Genomic DNA, 23,422 nt, shown 5'->3' with positions numbered 1-23,422 from the left:
GGGATCCAGTGTTTAGCTGAGTCTGAATGTTGACCATGCAATGAATTTCTATACCGTTGTTAACGTTATTTATTGAGCACCAGTGTGCACTGTGCCTGCAAATATTATATACTTACAGTAGCACTCAGTGCGTACTAGGTGCTTTCCAGGCTCTCAAGAAGGAGCCATCTCTGCTCAAAGGTGCTCACAATCAGAGGATGGATGGGCTAGCAGAAGGAAGTTGGGGGAAGGGGAATGATAGGCAATTTAGATCCAAGTAAACTTGATTCACCATGGGCAGGGGATCCATAGATGTGGATCTTCAAGAGAGACTTGAATGTGGATGGGGAAGAGGATAGAGCTGATTGAAAATCCTTCAAAATTTTCCATGGAAATTGTTGAGTTGTCAGCCAGATACTTGAAACCCAAAAGTTTCCATCCCAAAAATTCAAAAGCTGAAAGATTTCAGCTGAAAATCACCAAGATTTCAGCTAAAAACTCAAAGACCAAAAGATTTCAGCCAATACCAGAAAAAGCTTTTGGTTTTCAGCCAAAATCTGGTGTTCGGCAGAAAGATTTTTTGACAACAAAACTTCCCATGGAAAGCAGATGCTGTCTGTCAAAACCCAATTTTCCTTCCATAAACCGTTTTGATGGAAAAATTTTGCCTCACCCTACTAGGGGACCTTGTGGATGAGCTCGGGGGGGGGGGGGTCGTACCATGCTTACAGGGTTGTGCAAAACAAGGCAGGAAGGTGACGGTATGGAAATCTGACTAATGGGCTGATGAGGTTGGGAGCATTGCTGGGACAAAGGTGGGGGGGAGCAAAGCAGAGATTGACTGACTGGGGAGGATCAGTAAGGAGGGGGCAGAGCTTTGACAATGGTGCAAAGATTAAATTTGACGGGATATCAGCTGGGAAGCCAATGAAGGGGGCACGAGGTCCTTTTTTCATTTCTAGCTGGAATTCAAAGTCCTAATCTACAAGACCTTTGTTGGGTTGGTTCCAGGTTACATCAGAACACCTCTCTGAGAAGGCTTTTCTCCTGCTCAAGGCATTTCTTTCCACCCCCCCCCCCCCCACTGAGCAAAATAAGAGAGAGAAGTAGAAGGGGGAAAAATGTATTATACATTGGGAATGTGGGAAAACCAAGAAAGTTTAGCTTCCTTCCTGGGACGCGATTATCCACCTTCAGTTGTTCAATGTTGAGATGCCCCAATTCCAGGAACCTTAAAAGTATGAAAGATAGATGCTGCATTTGGCAGGTGTTGAGAATGCATGCTATGGATGGATGTCATGGACTGAGGGATGGAATGGTAGATGCTAGGGATGGAAGGATACAGGGGGCATATACTGGGGAGGGGAGAGTGAGCGAGAGAGCAGAAGCTACTATTGGATGGATTGAGGTGCACATGGCAAGACTCTGTGACTATGGTCCCCTTCTTCATCTTGCCATTCCCGTTGTTTGTCTTAAATGATTGGATTATGAGGGTTCCAGGACAGGCCTAATTCTCCCTACTGTTTGTACAGTACCTAGCACAATGGGGCTCCGTGATACTGACTGAGGACCTTGTAGGGTCCACCATGACCATTCCAAGTGATACCTGTGGCTGGTTAGGTGGCTGGAGAGATCCCAGGCACTTGAGCAGGCCTCTTCTTTCACTAGGGTGCAGCAACAGAGATGCGAACACTGATGGAGCTGGGAGGAGAAAAACAGGGAAAGGATCCCATGCCGAGGAAGGTGGGGGCTGGTTGGTGGGAAAAGAGGGTAGGGGAAAGAAAGAAGCATTTCTCTTTGGAAAACATTCATGCCACCAAGTTCCGAGCACCCGGACCCCCTGCATTCGGTGCCAGCCAGAATCCAGGGAGTGGGGGCAGGGTGCCGCTCTGTAGCTGCCGTGTAATTTATGATATGAGAGGCCGCCATTGTCTGGGCCCATCCTGTATTTTTCTTAGGGCTCTGCCTCTCTTCCCAGACCCCTGCTGCGCTCCTGCTACTGTACGGTTGCTATGTGACACGCTCCCTATGCCGTCGCTATGTGGGGAATGGCTGGGGAGGGGTGATGACTGCCGCTAGACCCATCTGGATCCTGAGGCCTACCTCCCAACAGACTAGCCTGAACTTGGCCCCCATGACGCCCAGAGGGCCTGGGAATGGGTCTTTGCCTCCCCTCAAGTTCATGGCCAAGGGAGGTCAGTTGACAAGGCGGGGGGGGGGGGGAGTTGGGCATTTGACTCAATTCTCCCTTCTCCATAGCCATTCAGCTCTGTCGGTGTCCCCGCTGCATATTGATCCGTCCGTCCCTTTCTCCCGCTGACATGTGCGCACATAAATAAATTACCCCCACCGCGTGAGTGTGGAACAATCTGTCCCCTAAACTCTATTCAGCTCCAGACAGGCCCCATTATTCCCCCGATTAAAGCCGCCGGAGTACTTTGCAAGGGATACTGTTACTCTGTCAAACTGTAAATAAGACCCTAAAAATAAAGAGAGCTAGCGAGTGAGAAGAGAGAAAAGCTAGACTAATGCCTGCTGCTAGGGAAACCGAATGAATCCCTAATGACCGCTGTGTACAAACTGCAAATAATGAAGCAAAGCTGACAAATGGACCCTGGTCTGTTTTTGATGAGCTGTTTGTTATGGGATTCTCAGTGAGATCCTAGTTTTAGAGCAGCAACGTCGCCAGCAGGGACCTGATCTTCTGCATTTCTCTTCCCCTTGCCCTTTTTTCACCTCTTCATCTGGACAAAAAAAAAGGGGGGGCACTCCTGTAAACTTCCTGCCTTCCGCTCCCCACAGTGGCTGAGATGGGATCTTAACCAATTTCCTTCTACCCCACCACTACTAAATTGCCCCCAATCCAGTCTCAGCCCTTGCTTCAGGCTCAAATCAGGAGAGCGCTTAAGCACCTGCTTAACTTTTTGCATGTGCTTAAGTCTCATAGATGTCCTTGGGATTTACACCCATGCTGAAATGCTGCCCCCAATCAGGGTGTCCTGCCTCAGTCAGGGACTGTGGGGAAGAATCATGCTGTCTGGTGCTGACTCTGGATTTGTTTTGGCTGATGTGGGCTCATTGCAAAATGGCTGTCAATTGTTACCCTAGAATGACCTGCACAATAGACAGCCCTGAATATTTCGCTTGTCCTTTGATATTTTTGTCATTGTTAGGTGCTCTCTTGCTGATGGTTCCATCCTTTCTTGATGCTTGGCTGATGTCTTGTTCACATGCTCAGGGTCTAACTAACCACCAGATTTGGGGTTGGGAAGAAATTTTCCTCCCTGTCAGATAGGCAAGGATCTTGGGGTGGTTTTTTGTGTTTTGTTTTGTTTTTTTTCTTTCTCGGCACTCCCCAAGGGGAGTGAAGCACCTAAATACCTTTGAGGATCTGGATCTATGGATCTCTAATGTCACAGATCCCCATTCCAGATCACTGTTACATTTTGGGAAGACAAAGACCCTGGGAATAGTTTTAATTTTCAGTATAATTAAAAAAATATATTTTAGTGTGAATTTATAGTGAGATCAATTGACCCATCTTGAGCAGTAGGAGGGTCTAGTCTAGTGCAGTGGTTCTCAGACTTTCCCACACCCCTCTGCCTTTTAGCTGGGATCTAACCAGATCTGCCAACCTAATTAGAGATCGTGCTTAAGATAACTGACCAGGAGTCAGGAGAGCTAGTTCTCCTCCCAGCTATGCTGTAGGTGATTTGAGGTGGATTGCATTACAAAATGTGCCCTGTTACAAAAGGCCTTTTGCATATAAATAATTTTCTTTCTCCCTGGGTCAGTTTTCCCCATCTGCAAAATGGGGAGATTTACCTCACAGTGGATGAATTTATTCGTGTGAAACCATCCTTGGCTCGGCAGGTGCTAGAGAAAAGGCAAAGTGGTATTAGAGGGACTCGACTTTGGTGCAGTTTTGAACCTCTTCTAGATTCCAGTGGTGGTTGGAGATGGGTGTTTTGTTTCGGGTCCATCTTGGATTGTTGTATAATCAACAAGCTGTTAGCCTCCCCCTCCCAAACGCCCCCCACACAGAGAAAAGCTGCTGGCCCATTAGAAGGAGGATGGCCCATATTCTGCTTATCAGCTTCAGCGAAAGACCTCAGAGGATTTTTCTTCTCCAGCTCCTGCCCCATCAAAGCCCTAGAGTACCAACCCACTAGATGACTTGCCAAAGACAATTAAGGGAAACTTGGGCTAGCTCTGGGAATTGGAACCCGGTTCTCCAAGGTCCTAAAGGAGTGTCTGACCCAAAAGTGCATCCTTCATAAGGACATAAGATCAGTCATGTTGCATCAGACCAACGGTCCATCTAGCCCAGTATCCTGTCTCTGACTGTGGCCGGTACTATATGCTTCTGGCAGTCCCAGGTTTAAGGAAAAACAGAGCATGGGGTTGCATACCTGACCATTTTGGCTAATAGCTATTGAGAGAGAAGTTAATGGAGGATGGATTAAATTTTTTTTTAACTCGTTTATATTACTACTCTGGACGCCAACCCACTATGGATAGCTCCCTGAGCCAAACTGGGTGGAGTGACGTGGCCTGGACTTGGCTGGAGCTTGTTCGCAAACAGCACAGGGCGAGGTGCAAAGGGGCTTTGAACCAGAGCAGTGTGCTCACTCGAGGGAAGGGCAAATTGATTTCAGCAGAGAGCTGAAAAATTTGAGTGGCCCTAATGACCCTTGCTTGAAAATGTCCCTTTGACTTAAAATGCCGAGTGCAATTCATTACATTGCCCTAGACCTTGTGCTGTCATCTACCCCAAAGCAAAGTGGGTGTGGAATGTTGCCCATTCTCCTTCAATAGCTTATTGCGCTCACTTTGCACTGGTGCAAATGAAGCGTGCAAGGCACAGGACAACAGTGAATCAGGCCCCCAGGCTGATGCACGGTGACTGACATCAGGTAAAATCCCAATGAAGATAAGGCCGTTTGTAGCTTTTATATGAGTCAGCAAGTCAAGATGAATCCTTTGCATCCCCGTAGTCTTTACCTTGACCTGCTAACTGGAGTGACTCTGCAGTTCTTTTGGAAATTTAAGTGCTTGAAATCTAGAGAGAAACCTCTCCTAGTGAGATTTTTTCAGTCTGGTTTCCAAATATCAGGGTTTGATTCTCCTCTCACTTAAACTGGTTTCATATCAGTGTAAAGGAATTGACTTAAATGGAGCCGCTCTGGATTTACACTGGTGTGAGATGGGAGTCAGGCTCCTTACTACTTAGTAATTTTTATATTTATAGTGCTGGATTCTGATTTCATTCACACCAATGTAAATTAGGACTAACTCCATAGCTGCCAGTATAAATCTAATGTAAATGAGAAGTGTTTCATGCCCACAAAGTAATAAAACTGTACAACCATCCTCTGAGATACGTCACTATTACCCTAATTTTACAGATGGGGAAACTGAGGGACAGAGAGGGGACTACACTTGCTCAAGACTCATGGCGGATCCTGGGATAAAACCTGCCTTCCACTCCTGTAAGTCTGTCTGCTAGACCTCATTGCCCGTCTAAACTACTAGCCAGAGTCACAGCTGCTGTAAATGTCCGGTGCTGTGCTGACATAATCGTAGTTACACCTGTTTACACCACCAAGTGACCTGGTCCGCAGTAACTTTTTGAGATCAGCCCGTTTCGGCTTGCTTCTGAGAACGTGCTGACCATTTTCAGGCCGTTCTGGAAGGGGGGTATCTTCTCTGGATCTACACTGCGCAGAGCCGGCCCACTTCCAATGCAGCCCCTTAGCATTCCGTCTCGTGGCCCTGCGTGTCACGTTGGGTTGTGCTGATGTCCGCTGAGTGTGACTTAACATGCCGTGAGCAAATCTGTGCCAGCAGCGTGGCTTCCGTGCGAGGGGCACTGTGTTCCTCTGTGCTGTTCCTTCTTTAACCCACTCTGAACATGTCACCTGGCAGTTAGGGCAGATGATGGGCACAGCTGCACATTGAAACTGTTGCAAATCGCTTTGAGAGGAGGAATGTAGGGGAAGCATTAGCATGTGCTTAGTCAGCCCAAACGCGACTGCTTAATTTGTGCCAGGGCTGAGCCCTGGCACCTCTAAGGCTTGCTGATTTCTTATGAAGGTAAAGAAAATTGCTTGAACCCCCAGCACCTCTTTCATGACAAATTAAGCCCTGCCAAACTCGCCAGTGGGGATGGATGGGGAGGGGGGGGCTATACACTGATACAGAGTACCAAGGCCCAGTACTTCAAACCATCTGCAGGCTGAACGCCCATGGACAGCGCTGAGAGTTCTGTGTGTTCAGGGCTTACAGGAACTGAAGTAACTCGAAAGCTTGTCGCTTTCACTGAGAGAGGCTGGTTGAATAAAAGAGATGACCTCCACCCACCGTGTCACTCTTAAGAGCTTTTCCCCAGCTCGGCCATTGACCTGCTGTGTGACTTCAGGCAAGTCACTTTCCCCTTTCCATGCCTCAGTTTACCTCTCCGTAGAACCTCTTTCCCTTGTATGGGACTTTTGACAATTTTAACCTTAATTGTTAAATGACTTAGACTTTGTTTATATGCACAAGTTGTCACTTTAACCATTCCAGTACAGTGAAAGCAATGCAACCCCCACATAGTGTGGCTGCAGCTATATAGGTGTACAAATGCTTAAACCAATACGGCTATTCCTATAGGGGAAGGGGAATACTGGTATATCGATTTAAAAAAAAAATCATTCTTACCTGATATAGTTATGCTGGGACAAAAATCTGAGCAGAAGCTAGGCCTAAATTCTGTTGAAAATGGAATTTATAAGAACTTTACAAACACTTAGCCTGATTCTGTTCCACTTCCCCTTAAGTCATTTACACCTCTGCAAAGGGCATGTAAACTGACTGTAAAATGCTATGGGAGTGTACACCTATCTTGCACTGGGGTAAATGACTGCTTAAAGAGCAGGGCAATTAGAGAATCAGGATCACTAAATTAGCCTCAGGCCTCCCCTTTGTAAGAGTTTTTTGAAACAGAAAGGAAACAGGTTTCAGAGTAACAGCCCTGTTAGTCTGCATTCGCAAAAAGCAAAGGAGTACTTGTGGCACCTTAGAGACTAACCAATTTATTTGAGCATAAGCTTTTGTGAGCTGCAGCTCACTTATGCTCAAATAAATTGGTTAGTCTCTAAGGTGCCACAAGTCCTCCTTTGCTTTTTACAGAGCAAACAGTTCACCTGCCTCTGAAATGCTTTTGTTTCTGGGGTGGAACCTCTTAGGTGCTTAACAGTGCATCATAATAGGAAGTGACACAGAAAAGTATGATTAGTTGCAACTGCTGGAAGCGTTTAGGGAGATGGAATGTAATTACCGGCACTGGATTTTGTACCTTGTATGAAAGACTAAAATAACAATTAAGCAAAATTAGATAGTTCTTGATTCTTTAAACTGGCCTCCAACTTTGTGCCTATAATCAGTTGTGGGTGCAACTGATGGCTTTTAGACCTCTAAATTATTATTACGGCAGTGCCTAGATGTCCAAATCAGGTTGGGGCCTATTGTGCGAGGTGCTGTACATACACATATTAAAAGACAGCTCCTGCCTTAAAGAGCTTGTAGTCTAAGTAGTCAAGACAGAAAGAAAGGAAATATTATCATCGTCCTTGTTTTTGTAGATGGGGAGAAGTGAGACCCGGGGAAATCGCAAGCAGCCTGTGGCAGAGCAGGATCTGAACCCAGAGCTGCCAAATGCCAGCTCACCTCTTTAATGTCTCGAATACCTGATTGTACTGACCATTCAGGTAGCTAGATGCTTGGAACTGCACCTGTGATTGACTGAGGCCTGCACAATTCATTGTTCTTGCAAAACCTGGGACTCCTTTAAAAAAAATCCAGCCCTACAATTCCACAGTTGGTCTGAGGGAAGAGTTCATTTGTTTTTTCTGAATGAATCCAGCCTTTGGTTTACGGACGATCAATTTTCCCCCAGTGTGTTTCTTTGGAAGGATACTTTTTTCTTTTGTTTTGTTTTCTGACTGAAATGCCTCATGACTTGAAAGAGCCATTCGTAGGACAATCCTTAAGCTTCGTGGCATGTGCAGAATTTCAAGCAGCAGCACGTAGCTTCAAATCTCCCCTTTATTTTTGAAGTAGCAATGGGTTATTTGCTCAAGGGAGAACTCCTAGTGGCAGCAAAGAAAACCCAGAGGAGCAAACTAGATAAAATGCTGATGTTGCCCTGTATAACCCACTTCTCCATGAGCCAAGACACTGTGTAGCAGTGTTTCCAACTTTTATGATCCCTGTGCTTTTCTTAAAGTCCCAGCTCCTGGAACCAGATGATTAGGTGAAAAATCTCAGCTTCTGGTAGTTGTTTGTTTTTTAAAAGTAAGTTTCTAGCCCTTGTGGTTGCAAAGAAGATGCGACCCCTGAAGGCTTCAGCACCGGACAGCAAGTAAAAAGAACCTTCCTTTTTTTATTCTTTAAAATCTCATGATTTGAAAACCAGTCTCAGGATTTCTTGGGACCTGGCTCATAATAGCTGAATGCTTGGAGTTGGTGCTATGCATCCAAAAATGAAGACCCAGCATCCACTCTTCTTTTATAATTAAGATGGCAAACTGAGGCCCTAACCCAGATCAGGGCTTTATTGTGTTAGTCTTGGTCCAAGCACACATACACAAATGCAGAGTGTCAGTGGCCTGTTATCCTTATAATCTAAGGCCCTGATCCTGGAGAGACTTGCACATGTGGTTAACTGTCTTCACTGTGAATAGTCCCATTGAAATCACATGAGTAATGTTCAGTACCAGGTGCAGGTCTTTGCTGGATCGGGGCCTAAATTGGTAGCATGGGAAGGAAGGGCTCGTTTCCGTTTTTTGTAGACTGTGGAGGGAAGCGTAGGGAGACCCGAGGGGGAGGGGGAGGGGGCAGATTTTCAAAGTATTTTGCCACTTAACCATGCAGATGCAATTTTGAAAGCTCTTATGCAAATTAGGTGCCTAATGCCTATCAATATCAATGTGTCATCCAGCTCCTAAATGCCTTTGAAAATCTAGTCCTGAGGCCTAGATCTATGAAAGGACTTAGATGGCTGACTTCAAAAGAGGGTTAGAAACATAAGAACTGGCACACTGGGTCAATCCATCTAGCCCAGTATCCTGTCTTCCCGCTTCTGGCAAACAGAGGCTAGGGACACCATCCCTGCCCATCCTGGCTAATAGCCATTGATAGACGTATCCTCCATGAACTTACTGAGTTCTTTTTTGAACCCTGTTATGCTCTTGGCCTTCACAACATCCTCTGGCAAAGAGTTCCACAGGTTGACTGTGTGTTGCGTGAAGAAATACTTCCTTTTGTTTGTTTTAAACCTGCTGCCTATTCATTTCATTGGGTTGCCCCTAGTTCGTGTGTCAGGAGAAGAAGTAAATGATACCTCCTTATTTACTTTCTCCACAACCAGTCATGATTTCATAGACCTCTATCATATCCCTCCTTGGCCCTCTCTTTTCCAAGCTGAAAAGTCCCTGTGTTATTAATCTCTCCTCGGATGGAAGCCATTCCATACCCCTCATCATATTTGTTGCCCTTTTCTGAACCTTTTCCAAATCCAATGCATCTTTTTTGAGATGGGGCGACCACATCTGCACGCAGTATTCCAGATGTGGGTGCACCATGGAGTTGCTATATAGCAGAGCTCGATGACAAACTCCCTGAGAGGAGCAGGGCTTGGGTCACATCCCTCTCTTCAGCTGCTCCCCTTGGCTAGCTTAGGCAGAGCCCGGTGTAACATGCTGGATTTTGGGGCTCCCCTTCTGAAGCTCCCCTCACTCCCTAGGGAGCCTGGGCCCCGAGCTCAGGGCTTGTGGATTCCACTGGGTGGCAAGACGTCTCAAAGTTAGAGGCTGTGATTTTCAGCATGGCAACACCCAAGTCCCTTTGTGGGTTTGGGCCTTAGGGGCTTCCCCAGGAAATGTGTAGGGAGGTGAGAGATTGACCCCTGACCCCCAAAGCCCAGGCCAGCAGTTTAACAACAAGGCTACCCTTCCTTTTAAGGGCCTGGCCTTTTTCTATGCTTCGGGTTAGTGTCTTTTACTGGGATCCGTTTCTATTTGCAACATCCCTGAAAGGGGGTTCCAAAGAGGATGGCTCTAGACTGTTCTCAATGGTAACAGATGACAGAACGAGGAGTAATGGTCTCAAGTTGCAGTGGGGGAGGTTTAGATTGGATATTAGGAAAAACTTTTTCACTAAGAGGGTGGTGAAACACTGGAATGCGTTACCTAGGGAGGTGGTAGAATCTCCTTCCTTAGAGGTTTTTAAGGTCAGGCTTGACAAAGCCCTGGCTGGGATGATTTAACTGGGAATTGGTCCTGCTTCGAGCAGGGGGTTGGACTAGATGACCTTCTGGGGTCCCTTCCAACCCTGATATTCTATGATCCCGTTTCAAAAAAAATGAGTCCTGACCGTGGCTAAATCAAAGAGGGACCCCCAGCGAATACACACGTACCAAGCAGTCATCGGGAAGCTTGCCCGGGCAAATGATTCCTTTTTGTTACAACCCCCTTTTTAAAGCAGGCTGAAATACCGCCCTGCTGTTTCATGGGAGAGCAGGTAAGCCATTTATTTGAATAAACAGGTACATGCCATGCATCACAACCACACCTGCAAAGCCCAGCCCTAGCATTACACCAGAGGACTTGGGGGTCGATGTTCCATATTCCATAAAGTAAAATAATTAAGAATTACTAGTTGCGATGACTTCAAACAGAGCGACTCCAGGAAATAAACCCCTTCTTTATAATTAGTGGGATTTCCTCTGCATCAGATGGAGGATTGATATATATTTTTTTTAATCTGCTCACATGCTTTTGATTTGGGTACTCAACTAACTCGTACCAGCTGCTTCCACCCCCTGCTCCTTCTGCTAAAGCCCTCGCAAAGGAGATTTCAGGGAGGCATGACCTGGGCTGAAGTCTAGGATTTTCTATTTTGCTTTGTGTAACTTTTTAAAAAAGACCCCAAAATAATAATAATAAAAAATCCGCATTGCCCAGGTCAAAATGCTTGCATTCTCCCAACTGTACGCCCTCTGTACGATCATTTCTAATGCATGTGCTATATGACCTGTCCACAGCTCTGCACTGTCCTACGTGCTAGTGTGGGCCCCACAGGCTAAATTTTCCTGTCAGTGTAAATCTAGCATACCCCTGTTAATGTCAGTGAATTTAATCCGTATTTGCCCCAGAGTAGCAGAGATCAGAATTTGAACTCTTGTCTGTAAAACATGTGGCCGTCAATTGCGTAAGCCATAAGACACAACAAAAGGACTGATGTGGGAAGAATTTGTTTACAGGGCTCTTGTCATAGAATCATAGAAGATTAGGGTTGGAAGAGACCTCAGGAGGTCATCTAGTCCAACCCCCTGCTCAAAGCAGGATCAACACCAACTAAATCATCAAGTAGATAAGGCTTTAAATGTAGGTTCTGATAACAGTTATTTATCATTGGTGCTACAGAAGCAACCAAAAATCAGGTCCCCATTGTGCAGAGAATGGAAATTGCTTTTCATGGAAGCTTTTGAGATTCCGATTAGGAACAAAATCTACAAAATTTCAAAATTCTTCACAAAATGGAAATTCTGGGGGAAAATAAAATCACTTCAGGTCAATCAAAATGATTCATTTCTATTTTGACATGAACAGATTGCGCAGGATCTAATGATTAGACTATAATACAAAATTATTATTTTTTTAAAAGGCTAAACCAAAAGTCGTTTTGAAAGGGAAAAATCAAAATGTTTCCTGTTCAGTGTTGCCTGAACTATTTCCCCTCTTCTTTTTTTCCCCAACCTCAATGAAATTTCAATGGATTTGCTGCTGTTTTGCCAAGCATTGGGATTGCGACAGAACTGCATTGTCCAATGGAAAACAAGGCCCATTGAAGATTTTCTGCCCGGCTCTTCTGAGAGCTGTATGTGCCCAAAGGAAACGGAGATGGTCTCTGCTCAATGCATTTACAAACTAGTTAGTCAAAGGATTATTCCCCCATTTTACAGAGGCCCAGAGACATTCAGTAACTTGTCCAAGGTCACAAAGTGACTCAGATGGAGCTGGGAACTGAACTCGCAGCTCCTCGGACCCTCCTGTGCAGTCAGTTTCTTAGGAAGAGTGTTTGTGAAGCAGCATGGGCCCGTGGACAATGCGGCAACTAGGAGACCTGGGTTCTGTTTCTGCCTCTTGCCTGCTGTGTGGTCTTGAGGAAGTTACTCCGCCGCTCTGTGCCTCAGTTTCCCCTCTCGCTCTTTGTCTGGCTCTATTTGGATTGTAAGCTCTTTGGGACAGGACTGTCTCTCACTATGTATCTGCCTGGTGCCCAGCACAATGGTGCCCCAGTGCTACTGTATTAGAAAACAATAGTAAGTGGAAACAGTGAATTTTAAGCCAATATATTATTTACTCTTAATATTCATAAAAGTCATTATTTATTCATATTCATAGAAAGCAAATTTTCTGTTTGGGCGGCAGACACCTGCTTCCAATTGGACTGGAACCACCACATGTGACCTCTGCATCCAATCAAAACAGCTGGACTATCAAGCTGTTACAATGAACCTCTCCAAAGCATGAGTTATTTGCAGGAAATTCTTGGGTGAAAACTTCCGAGAAAATTGCAGATAGAAAAAAGAGTGAAATGCAGGGAATAAATTCTTCACCCGAAGCCCGGCTCTGGTGGGAATGATCAGCGAGAGAGCACCAGGTCTCTGTGGCCGGATGCTGACCGTGGGCAAAGTGAGCACATGCCATATCCTCAGCTGGTGGCAATTGGAGTCGCTCCCAGTGACTTCACCAGAGCTAAGCTTTCTGTGTCTGTTCCCATAGTGCTGTCCTTGCAGCTGCAGTGGTCCTATGTGCCCAGGTGAAATTCACGGTACTTCAGTGGCTGTGTGAGGGACCCGCTGGCTAAACAGTTCTTTCACTGTCCCTATGAACTGTGGAGAGGACCTTCAAGCCAGCCGTGCATAGGCTGGTATGGAAGGCCAATATGATTTGGCCAGCTGAGGCCATGTTTATATGACTCCAGTGGCCTTTGGACCCTGATAGGATGGGTGATCGTATGGTTAAAGCACTGGGTTGGGACTCTTGTGATCTGGGTTGCATTCCTGCCCCCTGCCACTCCTTGTGTGATCTTGGGCAAGTCACTAATTCTTTCTGTGCCTCAGTTTCCCAGCTGTAAAACAGGGATAATAATTTTCCCACCCCTTGTCTATTTAGCTTTTCAGGGCAGGGATTGTCAAACAATGTGACTCCACAGCACAATGGGGATTTAGTGGATGGTTTCATCCAGTAGCATGGAAAAGCACTGTGGGAATGGCACAGGGCAAACCAACCACTCCGGTGTGTGCCCTAATATCCAGGCTTGGGGGATATTAGACTCCAGGCTGGAGTCCAGAGGTAGGTACATAGAGTTTAGTATGCCCATGGCATGCCTCTTCCCTGTCTGGAGTGGTGTCGAACACAGATTGTATAATTAGAGAGCCAGTGAATACGTAACTGTACAATTATGCAAATAGTGATCAAAATCACTGTTTTCAGCAGAAATGCCTGAAGATCAAGACAGAAGCTTCATGCAACCTTAATTTAATCTGGTCCTGCAGGAGAGGGGAGGTCTAATATATGACCCAACCTCATGCCTGCCTTGGTTTAGCAAGGATGTGAGGCAGGGGAAGACCACAGTGCTTTTAGCATGTTAAGCAAGCCCCGCGGCATGGATGGATAAAGGAAAAAATGATCTTGATATCCCTTTAATCTATTGGTAAAGCAATTTAAAAAAAATTGAAGTGTTGATATTTAGAGTGTTTTTGTCTCTTTCTGATTTGCAGGTGAAGGATGCAAGCCGGAAAGAAAGAATTTGATCATCAAAGAAATAAAGAGCAGCAAACTCCTAAAAACCTGGAAATCTGCGTTAATTGCTTCTGAATGTCTGTCTGAAAAATTATCAAATTGATGCCGTCGTGCTTTTTTTGACAGCCTGTCTGTTACATTTTTTTTTTAAATATTCATGCACGGAAATCTAATTACTAGGCAAATTTAATGATAATGAAATGAAGGCACTTCAGCGGAAAGCGTGGGGACCCTGTTCATGTTTTCTCAGCCTCTGTCTTGTTCAGAATGTGGGTTGTGGTTTTTTTTTTACAACTGCCTTTCTTCTACTTAAAAAAATTGCCAAAAATAAAACGTGGATTGCTGAAAATGTTTGTGGCGTCTTCATTTAAAACGATGTGGCAATTACAAGGTGATTAGAGGAGTTTTCCAAAGATCAAATGAAACTAACCTGATCCGATCAGGCAGACGAAATATTAGTTTTGCATTAAGCTGGTTCTTAGAGGCCTCCACTGAGGTGTGGGCCTCCCCATAACAAGTGACAGGCTACCTGTCTTAGTTACTTCTATGGCCTCCATAGCACTTGGGTCCCCTTAGCATATTTATCCTTACAACTCCCTGGGAGGTAGGGCAGTTCTGTCAGCCTCATTGTACAGGTGGAAAAATAGAGGCACGGAGAAGCTAAGGCCCAGATTGTCAAAGGGATTTAGGTGCCTGACCCACTGAAATCAACCAATGGGAGTTAGGCACCTAAATACCTTTAAAGAGCTGAACCATTGCCAAAAAGTCACACAAGAGACCTGCAGCAGGGCTGGGCCTCGAATGCTGACCTCCCAAGTCCAAGGCTAATTCCCTAACTACTGCCCCGTCCTTCCTCTCAGTCCCTGCCCCCAAGAGTGCTCATTCTAAAGCAGAGTGACAGGCAAAGGGGAAAACAGAGGCACACAGTGACTTCCCCCAAGGTTGCATCTCAGGTCAGTCGCCAAGCACAGGAGAGAGCCCATGTCTAGGGCCCTAACCACTGGGCCATGCTACCGCAATATACTATCATCTTAGCAACAGGGCTCCTGGACGTATCTGTGACACGTTTTATTTGGAACGAGGAATCCTCCCTGATCCCCTGGAGGTCCTGTGTTCAGAACCCCCTGGCTCCCCTGAAGTCCGATGGTACCAGCAATAGCGCTGGTTGCATAATGCTTCATGGTAGCTTGAATCCTGACATGCAGGTTGGTTTGAGAATGAACACGAGGGGGGGGGGGGGCTTTATTCTGCTATTATCCCATGGTGCTCAACAAAGTTCTGTGGATCTTGATGAGTACAACACCTGTCGTTCCAAAGGATCCCAAAGTGTGTGTCTATATAGGAATCACTTTGCCCACTGCTGAAATTGCCTCATCCAGCTAAGGGGTGGAACCTGTCAGGCAGCCTGGTATAACAGCATCCTACAGTGATGTACAGCTGCTTAAATAAGGAAGGGACCTATGTGTGTATGCTCGAAAGCTTGTCTCTTTCCCTGACAGAAGCTGGTCCAATAAAATATATTACCTCCCCCACCTTGTCTTTCTAATATCCTGGGACCGGCATGGCTAAAACTATACTGCCAACAACAGTGATTTCAATGGAAGTTATAAGCCTGAATGCCTTTGTGGATTTGGGTCTTACGAGACTGGGATAAGACAAACAGGACTGGGGTGTAAGACCCTTTTATGCTGCCTGAGTGGTCTAAAGGGGCCTCAGTGTAAATTAACATTTAGGTGCATGGAGTTCAGCTCCAGATCTGGGGTCTGGATTCAGGATTGTGGCTTAGACTCATTCCCACCTGTTGGCTAAGATTTGTGAACTTTCAGGGCAAGACTGGACCAAGTTTCAGATGAACCCTGGGGAAGTTGGGAGGGAGGCTGGGGGATTTATAGTTTACCTAGGGAGCAGCTGGTAGCCCTAGGAGCAGCAGGCTGGTGCAGGGGGTCGGGTACTAGCCTAAGACTTTGGAGAGCTAAGTTCAACTCCTGGCTCTGATACAGAGTGTGTGATCTTGGCCAAGTCACTGAACCTCAGTTTTCCATCTGGCCCATGGGGACTGTGGTACTGCCCTACCTCACACGGATAAATACACTCCAGCTCATGTGGTGCTCAGATGTGATGGGGATAAGTGCTTGAGCTATCTAGACAGACACAACACCGGTTATGGTGAGTAACCATGCAGAATTCAAAGGGTAGTGGCTGCAAAGACACATGAAGTTGCCATATGAACAGAAGCTGATGGATTTCAGGCAGCTCCATATGCAGGGCCTTGCCTATATATCCAATATGGCAACATTCTTCCCTTAACACCCATGCTTGTAGTGACTGGAAACAAACACAAGCTCTAAAACAAGGGATATGGTGCTGAGACTTAGAGTTGGGAGAGGGATTCAGATGAAAGTTTGAATGTGCCTTGGCTTGTGGGTACCGGTGTGGGCCAGCAATAGAGAACAGCACATACTGCAAAGTTTGCTCTAGATCCAAAACTCAGCTGCCTGGAGGGGCTCAGAGTGATGCTTATGTAGAACCAGCAGTGCGGAAAAGCGAGCTGATTGGCTTGATGGGCAGTCAATCACCGAGAGAGACAAAGGCGGGACTTCCCAGCAAAGAGTTCTGGGTAGGGAATCCCTTTATAAAATGCCCTAGCCTAGGGCTGGCAGCCAGAGTTGCTGGAGGAAGGGGATGCTGGAGTTGTTGGAGTGCTGTGCTGGAAGATATTCCTTGGTTGGTGTGTTTGTTTTTTAACTCAGGCTTGGTATGATATTTTTCTAAACTCTCCAGTTTGTATCTTGCTACTCTAGTGGATAGTCTGGCTGTTGTAGTCTGCTACAGCCAGACTTCTTGTTGTGGGTCAGGTCCATCTCTGTTTAAATAATAAGCACAACAAATTGTAATTCAGCAGCAGAATTAGCATACAGACTAACACGGCTGCTACTCTGAAGCATATCCACGAGTGAGTTTCTAGATCTTTAAAGCTAGAAGGAACCATTGTGATCATCCAGTCTGAACAGCACAGGCCAGAGAATTTCATCCAACTGTCCCTGCATTAAGCCCCTATCTTGTGGTGGAGCTAGAAGACCTGACTACAGAAAGATGTCCAATCTTTAATTTAAACACTTCAAATGATGGAGAATGTACCACATACTTTGGGAAGTTTTCCAAGCATTACTTAGCATGGCTTTTAAGATGTTGCCCCTTATTTCTAGCCTGCATTTATCTAGCTTCAGATTCCAGCTATTGGGATCTCTTTATGACTTTGTCTGCTCAATTAAAGAGTTTTCTACTACCAGAAATCTATTCCCTGTACAGGTACCTCTACACGATGACTAAATCACCGCTCAAACCTTCATTTCTAAAATTACAGATCATTGTACCTTAAAACAGCACAGAAGCTGAAAACCAGTGCCTCTTATGTTTGTCTGGATTAGGGGCTGGGATCCATCTCTCATTCTGGTTCTGTGTTAGCATTCGTCTGCGTATTCCTACCAATGCAAGTGAGCACAGACTCTGCATTGTGAGAGCTGATTTCTGATCTTGGATGGGGGTTTCCCATTCAGAGTATGACTTTACCTTAGGGAAATCAACGACTGAAGTCCAGGTGCCTGATTCTGCTTTACCCTGCTCTTTGCCCAGTCATTCACGAGTGCAAAAAGCTAACATTCTGGCCTGGTTTCATTCTATGGCCGCTTCACACTTGTGGAAATGACTGCAGGAGATGCAGGGCACTGGAGAATCAGGTCCAGGAGGTTGTGATCCTGGATGTCAAGGCTTGAAAGTGATTATTTATCGTTACTATTGCTGTACTATTTGGGGACCTCAAGTGAGATCAAGTCCCCATTGTGCAAGGTAGTGCACATCCTCATGGAAAGAGACAATTCCTACCCTCTAGAGTTTACAATCTAAACGGACAACATAGATGAGAGAAGGTGTCCTAGCTCAGATTGGGAAATTAAGGCCCAGAGAGATTTTAAGTGAACTGCCCCAGGTGATGCCGGGAGTTAGTAGCAGAGCCAGGAACTGAGTGCAGATCTCTTGAGTCCAACACCAATTCCCTACCTACAAGGCTACCCTTCCTCTCTGGCGGGGGGGTGGAGTCCTAGTACAGGTTGATGCAAGTTTATCAAGGTTAGAACATGCACCTCAGTTACCCATCTGTAAAATGTAGCTAATGCAATGCCTGGTACCGCTCTGCTAGGGATGTTGTGATGCAAAATTAGTTCATATAATGGGTTGAGCTCCTTTGACAGAGTCTGTAAGTACAGAGAGCCAGACCCCTAGCTGGTGTGAATGGGCCCAGCTCCACTGGAGTTGATGGGCCAGATGCTCAGCTGGTGTAAATAGGTATAGCTCCTTTGGTGGTGATGGAGCTCCCCTGATTTACCCCAGTTGAGGATCTGGCTCAGTTTTATGATCAGAGTGACAAAGAAGAATCAAAGGGGGGGGGGGAAGAAATCCTTTTTTGTCTGAGATCTGTCCATTTCAGCGATGCAGGGGGGCATGTCTGCTGGGCTGGCGTGAAAGGTGGAGTTGGGTGGAAGATGCCATCCTGACAAAGGGCTTTGCTACCTCATGTGGGGTACCACGCTACAGTGCCCTCTCTCCCCTTGGCAGGGTGCAGGGCTCTTTCTCTGGTGATTCAGAGAGCAGTGAATGGACACAATGCACTGAGCAGCAGTGTTTTAAATTCTCCACGTTAATCGTTCCCGTGGTGGGCAAGGGGTGATTGTTTGGGATGAGACAGATTGTCTGCCATGCCATCTGCCAGCTCAGTGCTCGGGCCTGGAACTGGGGCAGATGTGGGCATCCACCATTCCGCCAACACAATGTGGGACAGAGATGCCCTGGGGGTGATAAGGGGGCAGGGACAAGGCCCCAACCATCATCCACACCCTCCCATCCTGGTGACCTCTGAAAACCGCTTGTGCTATCAGCAGCCATGGGCACGGCTGCAGATTCCCCCAGCTGGCCTCTGTTGGAGAGATCCAGACCCATCAACTCATTGCTCTGCTCCAGACCCTCGCTGCCACCTGGAAATTTTCCACCTTCAGAACCCCACTATTTGGAGGGGAAAATGCAGCACCCCTATCTACAAGCCAGCGTTTCCCCATGCCCGGTCTGTGAGATCTCCCTGATGCTATTTAGGAAGGCAGCAAGCCAGTCCCTGGTAGCAAAGAGGTTGGGAAACCCTGAACTAGACCACATGGCCATTACTTTAAACTGCAGCTGCAATGCCAAGCTTAGATCACCTTAGTGGAATTTCTAACGTCCTCCTTTCAAATCTTTCAACTGGTCTCCTTTGGCTCCTACTGGGGAGGGACCAACAGCCCTGGGATTCAGCAGAACCAGTAGAAGTGTTGGCTCCATTCCAAAACCTAGTTGCCAGTGGGAACCAACAGAGTTGCTCTCACAGAAGCATACACACGCTCTCTTTATTTTGTTGAGCTCGTCTCGTGGCATTTATCATGCCAAACTGACATTTTTCTATTAGTGAACCGCAGCCCGCCACGGTGATTATAATTGTCACTAATTTCTTTCTCCTGCAATCAGGTTTGCACCTTGGCACAAAATGACGGAGACCATTCTGAGCTCTGCTGGCTACGAAAGTGTTTCCCCTAAGGCAGTTGAGGCATGGGGGAGTGAATTAGTAATGGGTTATGGGGCCTTTAACCGCTGGGTCACCAGAAGACCTGAGTGACACTTTATGGGTGAGACTTTTTTCCCCCTCTCAGAAAAATGCAGATTTTGTTTGATCAAAACGTTTAGAAAATTTTGTGCCATTCCCCCCCAAAAAACATTTCAAAATATTTTTGAAACAAAATGTTTCCCCTTTTCCATTCAAAATGACTTTTCATTTTGTGTTCTTTACACAATTTTTTTTTAAAGAAAAAACCCTCAAACAAAACAAGTTTTTTGTTTTGGGTCGAACGAAACATTTTGTCCCCCATGACGTGCATTTTATTTTTTTTTTTAACTTCAGTTTGCTGGAAAAAAAATGGGAAAAGTTCATTTGGGGTCAGCCTGAAATGATTTCTCTCTTAATTTTTCTGTTTGGCAACTAGTTGCTCTTGAAAATCGTAGTGCCAGCCTCAGAAGAAAGACTGAGGGTTGAATGAATGATGGAGGTTTGCAGAGATTGGGAAATACCCCAGCTGGGATGAATACATCCCTCCTGCATGCATCTGGGTATTGGCGTAATCAAGCCCGAGTGGGAGCTGCTGGGTGCTCGAATGCATTTGAAACCGGTCCCAGAGGTCATGATCCGGGATGTCAAGGCTTGTACGTTATTATTTATCATTACTATTGCAGTAGTATTTGGAGACTAGGTACTGTACATCCACAGAGAGATAATTCCTCCTGCTCTTAACCGCTCGCAATCTCAATCGAGAACACGGATGAAAGGACTCCTGCTATCTCTGAGTGGCAGATGGAGAAGCTGAGGTCCAGAGAGATTTAAGTAAATGTAAGTGCCCCAGGTGACACAGAGTGGGTGGCAGAGCCAGCTTCGATCTGAGTCCGAGATCTGAGTGCCTTGGGGGCTCAGCTCTGAGTGCTTTGGGGAGGGGGGGGGGAAGAGTGGGCAAAGGGAGGGAGGCTGGAGTCCTAGCAGAGGTTCATGCAAGTTTGAGCAAGGTAGGACTTGCACCTCGATTATCCATCTGTAAAACGTGGCTGGTGCTACCCATGGTACCGCCCTGCGTGGCTGAGTTAATTCCTACATTGCTTCGAGATCCTTAGGTAGAAGGGGTTCTGCAAGCACAGAGGGCTGGCTTCCCTGGCTGGTGTAAATTAGCATCGCTCCCATTAAGTCACAGAGCCAGCCAGTGGCAGCGGGTCTCTTTGGAAAATCCAGCCCTGTTTTAGATACTAAGTTCTGGGAAAAACCTGCTCCTGGAGGATTACAGTGATGGGTATTTGAGATTTAAGAGCTGCTCACCCTTCAACGAGGTGGTCTTCTCCCAGTTTAGCACAGAGGCTGAGGGGAGGGGGTCTCCTGAAGGGAAGGAAGGAGTTAACCTCCAGGAGGCTATTCAGTCTCTTGGGGAGAGTTCATGCAACCCCCTCTTCCCTTACTCCCTACCAAAAATTTATCTAAGCTTCCTCCCACCCATTTATCTCAGGCCCTTCGCTTGTATGTCTCCTCATTGGTATGTTAATGAGGGTTGCAGGCTTCCAAGGAGTCCAAAGAGACTTGTTTATCCATTAGGGCCACTCAGTGGCTGCCTGCTGCATTATCAACGCACTTGGCTAATTACTGCCACTGAACTGGCTAGGCCGGAGCGGATCCTGGAGGGAGGTGGTGTGGGGCGGAGCGTGGGGCAAAGCTCAGATTTTGGGGAGGGGTGGCTGACTGTGTTCCATTATGAATTTTGGAAGGGAAAATCAAAAATCTTGCTTCAGGGTTGGAGAAACTCTCCAACTATTAGAGATACAGATTATCCCATGCCCGTTACTGTGGGGGTTCTTGCACCTTCCTCTGCATGGGTAACAAACGGTGTCCCTAGCCTCTGTTTGTCAGAGGGTGGAGATGGATGGCAGGAGAGAGATCACTAGATCATTACTTGTTAAGTTCATTCCCTCTGGGGCATCTGGCATTGGCCACTGTCAGTAGACAGGACACTGGGCTGGATGGACCTTTGGTCTGACCCAGTCTGGCCGTTCTTATGTTATGTTCTTATGCAGCATGCGCTGCTGACCGCTGCCAGAGAGGATGCTGGACTAGATGGACATGGGTCTGACCCACTCTGCCAGTCCCTTTGTTTACATTTGCCCTGTCAGTGCTAAGAGGTTAGGGGGTCTATTACAGGAGAGGGTGGGTGAGATTCTGTAGCCTACGATGGGCAGGTTGAATTAGATGATCATGATGGTCCCTTCCGACATTGAAGTCTATGAAGTTGGCATAATTTACAGCTACAGGACAGACTGAGGGGACTCCTGAGTAAGAGGCTGGTGCCCTGAGCATTGGGCCATCCTTCCTTTCTTCCTCTGCCTCTGAGGTGCGCCCATATTCTTGTGCAGCCTTCAGAGATGCTGGAAGAGGCGCTGTCCATGGTATTGTTAGAAACAGAGGGTGTGATGAGGAGCCCTGCCTCTGACTTCTTTGGGCTTTGGATCAGGCTTGCAGAGGGCTGTGACAGGACTGGAACCCCACGGGATGGTCTGACTTTCTCACACTGTCCTTCCAGTTGCACCTCCAATCCTTGCTGCTCTGTGCAGGGACAGCGGGGGCTCGATCCTCCGTTCCTCTGCATCTTGTGCAGGCATCGACGCTATTGCAAAGCACGCACTGATCGTTGCCAATTCTAATCTAGTTCTGCTCCTGCTTTGCACTGGTGTAAACATCTGCCCAGGGCTGTGACAGGGCAGCGATTGCATAGGGGCAAATGGAGTGCAAAAGCCAAGCAAATCAGAATTGTAGGGCAGGGGCTCTCCTTCGTGTGAAGGTCCCTTTCCTCTCTTTCCTCCCCCCATTTTAGTCCCCTTGGTGCCACCAGAGCTGTGTAAATGGGCCTCAATGTGAATCAAGCCCACCCACTTTGCACTGGGGTAAACTACAATGCTACGGGCCTGATTCCCATTTACACTAAGGTCCCATGAGTGCATTGGGGCCTTAAAAGGAGTAGATGTGTAAACTGCATCTTATCTAAGGGAGTGGTGTCAAGGGGCCATGGTGTAAACAAGAATTCAGGCCAAGCAGCAGGGCAATGGAGTATCCAGGGCCTTGCCTTTACTCTGGATTTACACTGGCGTCAGTAAGAGTAGAATTTAGCCCTCAGATTATTATTTAGACCCTCCCACCCCCAAAATAAAATCATGGTTTGCAAAAGATTCCCAGAGTTTTCAAATAGTAACACAGGACCAAGAAAAAACCCTCCAATAAAACAAAGCAGTCAATTGTTCAGCCAACTAAAATTACCGGCACATCAAATAAAATATGTATAAGCATTCAAATAAAATTTGCATTGCAATAATGCTTTATTAAGCCCATTAGGAGATTAAAAGAATCAACCTGTTTGTTCCTGTTCACATCATTAGGGAAATTTGCATTTCTTTCCCTACCTCGAACTAGCCACTCTCCACTGCTTCTCTTGCAAGAGTCATTTTGTTTCTCAAGGAACCTAGCAAAGATGGCCCAAGAAAGAGGGGTGTGTGTATGTTTTAAATCAAAGCACTTGACTTGGCTGCGTGTTTGTCTGCATGAGTGTGCAGCAGAAGAGGGAGAAGAATGGAGAAGAAAAGATTTGTCTGCTCCCATTTCAGCTAAAATGGTTAATTAAGACAATAGTGGCTATGAAACAATTGGGGCCTGGTCTATGAATGGTTGTCTAGACTCTATAGTTCAACTGCACGTTCTGTCGGAATTTTAACTTGGTTCGTCTGACCCCACCCCCCTCCACCCCCCGTTACCCCGCCCCTTAGCCTACGTCCATAAGTTCCTTTTCTCTTTTGTTTGTGGGGTTTTTTTTTTTTTTTTGTCCTTAAACAATCAATCTTTTGAGAGATCCCAGCTGGACTGACAGCTCTGCTTGTCCGAGGCCTTCGTTCACTGCAAAGCCACCTTCCCAGAGCCGAACACAGGGATCATAAAAAAG

At 46.4% G+C, this 23,422-nt stretch overlaps 1 long non-coding RNA gene across 1 annotated transcript in view; it reads left to right on the top strand.

The window, feature by feature from the left end:
* Positions 1-14,181, top strand: part of LOC140902677 (uncharacterized) — a 50,534-nt gene extending 36,353 nt beyond the window's left edge. The window contains exons 5-6 of the long non-coding RNA XR_012156103.1: positions 5,388-5,471; positions 13,811-14,181. This is a non-coding gene — a long non-coding RNA (uncharacterized lncRNA). The remainder of the gene's footprint in view (positions 1-5,387; positions 5,472-13,810) is intronic.
* The last annotated feature ends 9,241 nt before the right edge of the window (positions 14,182-23,422 follow it).

This window comes from Lepidochelys kempii, chromosome 24, assembly GCF_965140265.1.
Source record: "Lepidochelys kempii isolate rLepKem1 chromosome 24, rLepKem1.hap2, whole genome shotgun sequence".
In the NCBI taxonomy this organism is placed as follows: domain Eukaryota; kingdom Metazoa; phylum Chordata; order Testudines; family Cheloniidae; genus Lepidochelys; species Lepidochelys kempii.
The sequence above is the reverse complement of the archived record's forward strand: the minus strand, read 5'-3'. Positions and strand labels throughout refer to the sequence as shown.